Source organism: Chrysochloris asiatica, unplaced genomic scaffold (genome assembly GCF_000296735.1).
Source record: "Chrysochloris asiatica unplaced genomic scaffold, ChrAsi1.0 scaffold00017, whole genome shotgun sequence".
Lineage (NCBI taxonomy): Eukaryota > Metazoa > Chordata > Mammalia > Afrosoricida > Chrysochloridae > Chrysochloris > Chrysochloris asiatica.
The window spans coordinates 3,960,726-3,965,248 of NW_006408535.1; the positions used below are offsets into that span (position 1 = coordinate 3,960,726).

The 4,523-nt window shown below is 39.0% G+C and overlaps 1 pseudogene; it reads right to left on the minus strand.

Moving 5' to 3' along the window:
* Nucleotides 1-3,107: 3,107 nt before the first annotated feature.
* On the minus strand, nt 3,108-4,254 carry LOC102829264 (annotated as a pseudogene).
* Nucleotides 4,255-4,523: the final 269 nt, after the last annotated feature.

Consider the following 4,523-nt stretch of genomic DNA (forward strand, 5'->3'; position numbering starts at 1 on the left):
CACTCTCCCTCTCTGTGTCTAAAGTCCCCTGCACCTTAGTTTTGAAACTGACATTTTTTATCTTGAACACTAAAGAGAGCTTGTGCAGCAGATTTGTCCAATGAAATGCATCCTTTGATTTCTTGACTGCTGCTTCCATGAGTGTTGATGATTGATCTGAGCAAAATGAAGTCTTTAACAATTTCAGTATCTTCTTCATTTATCTTGATGTTATTTATTGGTCCCGGAGTGAGGACTTTTGTTTTCTTTACATTGAGGTGCAGCCCATTCAGAAGGCTTTCATCTTTGATTTTCATCAGTAAGTATTTTAAGTCCTCTTTACTTTCAGCAAGCAAGGTTGTATATCTGCATATCACAGGTTGTTAATGAGTCTAGCTCCAATCCTGATGCCATGCTCTTCTTCATGTAATACAGCTTCTCTGATTATCTGTTCATCATACAGATTGAATAAATATGGTTAAAGCATGCATCCCTGGTGCACACCTTTCCTAATTTTAAACGTATGCCTAGAAAAAGCTAAATAGAATGGAATTTAAACTTTTCTCTGTGTGTCCTGTTAATTTAGAGTATTCATGCTCACTAGCTGCTCCTTGGAAACTCTACACAGGGTCACTATGAGTTGGAACTTACTTGATGCCACTTAACAACAATAGGCTATTTTGGAGTACTGGTGTGGCACTGTGGGATAATGCACTGGACCGCAAGGTTGGTTTGAACTACAAGGTCAGTGGTTTAGATTTGCCAACTGCTTCTCAAAAAACCTATACAGGGTCACTATGTGTCAGAAATGATTCAACAGCACATAACAACGACATAGGCTATTTTGGATTTCTGGTGGCACTGTAGGATCAGCATTGGACTATAAACCACAGGTCAGCAGTTCAAACCCACCATTTGCTCCTTGGAAAATCTATATAGGGTCAGTATGGTGTGTCTCAATTGATTCACAGCACTTAACAATAACATAGGTTATTTTTTTTATTTATATAAAATTATTACCATTGGTCTAAAAGTGGGTCCTCTACAGAAGGAAACCCAGTTGACCATATATATATATATTACAAAGAAAGTGTTATATCAAGGAAATGGCTCCTTCAGTTATATAGGTGGGTAAGTATCTAGTCTGTTGTTCAGATGTCAGACAGGAGACTTCTGACTCACATAGCTACAGGACTAATGAACCAAGATTCCCAGGTCAGATAGCAGTCAGGCAGGTCTGGCAGGTCAAAAGTCAGATGGATGATGATTCCTAGGACTTGCAGGTAACAGAACAGGCCACTGGCTGAAGTCCAAAGTCAGAGGTTGGAGGACAAGCCAGACACAAGATCCAGATCTAGAAGAAAGCAAATAAGTCTTGTCTGAGTGTCCAATATATTGGGAACAAGCCATACCCACAAGGAAACTTCCCTTCAATTTACTGACTGCTTATAGCAGACATCATAACAGAGTCAATTATGTTAGATCTCATCATGGGGAATAACTACATCTCAGCTGCCAAACCATTGAGAATTCTGGCACAAAACCTAAACTATCACATCATTGTAGTAAATTCTTATCATTAATCAGATGGTCCACTGAAATTAAGATGATATACTATGGTATTAAAGCTCTATGGAGTTTTATAGCATAAGGTGTACACTATCAATTCTCATGTTATAAGTGGAATTTTGCTCCTCCCTATATTGAAATAATAAGTACTACAATTATGCATTCTACAGAAAAAAATTGTTATTGTTGTTAGGTGCCATTGAGTCAGTTCTGACTTATAGCAATCCTTTGTACAAAAAAATAAAACAAAACAAAAAACCCACAAGGTCAGCAATTAAAGCCCACCAGTCGCTCCTTGGAAACCCTATACAGGATTGTTATGAATCAGAATTCACTCAATAGGACTTAACAACAATATCAATTCAATAAGCACACAAAAGTGAAAAACCATAAAAGTTACTTTCTTTATTCACAAAGCATTAAAGTACTTTAAAAAACTAACTATAATTATGACAGGGAGTCCTGGTGTGGCGCTGTGGATTAATGTGCCAGTCTGTGAAGCCATTTGAACTTCAAGGTCAGTGGTTCAAGCTTACTAGATGCTCCTCGGAAACCCTATACAGGGTCGCTATGAGTCAGAACGAACTCGATGGCACTTAACAACAACAATAATTATGACTTATATTACCATAGACTAATTATCATCATGACTTTTAGGATCAGACAGAACAAATAACTTAAGCTTACTCTGGACTTCTGGTGTGGTGCTGTAGGATCGGCATTGAACTGTGAACCACAAGGTCAGCAGTTCAAACCTAACAGCTGCTCCTCAGAAACCCTAAATACAGTCATTATGAGTCAGATGTGACTCAATGGCACATAACAACAACAGCTCTGGACATATATTATTTTTTTCTTTTTTTTGCTGCTTCATGGTTGGTTTTCTCCAAACTTTTTATTTAGTACTCTGTAGTTGTTTAACACACTCTTAAATGGTCTTAATGAGGGGAGGGGGAAAGAGGAGGCTCTTGCAGAATCTGAAGGAAATATTAGAAAGGTAATATATGGCTAGCATTTACCTTTTGTTTTGTGTTTACTGGGTGGATACACTTTCCTTACATAAGCATTTACCTCAGGTTTTGCACACTGATAATATTGAGATTTCAGTTTGAAGACACCCCGAAATCTTGAGTGGTAAATCCAACCACCGGTCTAATATCTACCTAGTTTATATAGGCAGAATGATTCATCTCTCCATTTTAGATGGCTAGATGTTTGTGGAAGGTCATAGTATTGCTTGCCTCACTTATAGGGAAGAATCGAATAGAAAGTAGCCTTCAGAGACACTTATGAAAATCACAACACTAGTACACAGGTCAAGTCTTATACATTTAACATTTGCTTATTGAAAGTAATGTCATATCAACATATAAAATTAAAGAGTCTTCACTTTTTCCTCCCAAGAACACAAAAATTATGAAGGAGTACTTAACAGGAAATTATTTCAAACGAATGCATTTTTTCCTTTAAAGTGTCTTTGGGTAGTTATGACAGAATAGGTTCCATTTTGTTTGTTTGTTTCTTTGAATAGGGATTTTGGTCCAAAGTTTTGTTTGTTTTTAGTGTCTGCTTCTGTCTCCCCATCTATAATTCTTACATGGGTTTCCTCCATGGCCACCACTTCTTGGTGCTCCACAGCTTGAACTGCTGTAGGAATCACATGGAGGATGGTACCCCCCTTTCATAGAACGGGTTAGCACTTTTTCTTGTCTGCCAACCCAATCACGACCATTTGAGTAGAGATCACTTCTACTGCTTGAGTAACTATCTCAACTTCCACCATATCTGTCACATGAGATGCTGTAATCATCATAGCAACTGCTTACACCATAAGATGGCACAGGCCCTTGAGTAGGTGGAGCACAACGTGAATTACCATAGTTCACATAGGTATCTCTGTAGGAGCCCCCAGTTGAATGGTTTGAATAGTTATGAGCACAAGCATAGCAATCTCTATCACTATAGCCTCTGGATGGATAGTAATCACATGAACTAGAATGATCATAATCATGCTAGTGGGTGGTGCATAATTTCTTGTATCACGAGGATTTGAGTCATCTGCTTAAATAGCTATCTTTAGTAGAATATCCATCATCTCTTGATAACAGATACATAACTCTATGAAAGGACAAGGGTTCCCTTCTTGGTGGTCCTCCATAACTATCTCTTCCACGTGATACAAGGGCTCTGCATTCCATTCCATTGCTACTGTTAATTGGTTCTGAAGGGGTTGATCTTTTAGAATGAGTGGTGGTCCTCTTTGTACTGGAAGTGGTCCCCTGGAAAAGCTCATGATAAAATTCATGGAATAGCCACCATCATCTATGTATCCCCCACATTAAGGGGGTCCCCTGGTTCCTCCACTTCCTCCTCTTTCACCTCTGAGACCTCTTGGTGGGTGTCTGCTTCTCAGAGGTGGTGGGAGTCCACACCTGTCACTTTAAAATGTTGGTTTCATGGCTTGTTCCACCTTGATAACTTTCCCACCCCAAGACTTCATTCATATCTCTGGCTACATCTTTGCCATCTGCTGGGCTTTCAAAGGTGACAAAAGGAAATCATCTTGATTTGTTGGTTTCAGTTTTTCACCTAGTGTACTTTGACAATTTGTCCATATTTTCCTAATACTGCTTCCAGAGCTTTCTCGTTTGTTTCTGTATTGAACCAACCAATGACGAGTTTTCCAGAGTGACTGGCTTCAACCATTTTCCCCCAGTGGTGATTGTTCATGAAGTGACAACTGTTTCTGGCTTCTCTTTGTCTCAACAAAAGGTGATTCATGAAGTCTCAGCACAAGCATTCACTGCCTGATCAGAGAAAGGAAGGAAGAAGCCTCCAGCATTACTGTGCAATGAGCTGGACATATATTCTTCATATCTACTAAGACATATAGGAAATGCTGTTGATGACTCATCCATGACTTTTCAGGCTGCACTGACTTGATTTTGAACTGCTCAGGTCTTTGCCCTTTGCCT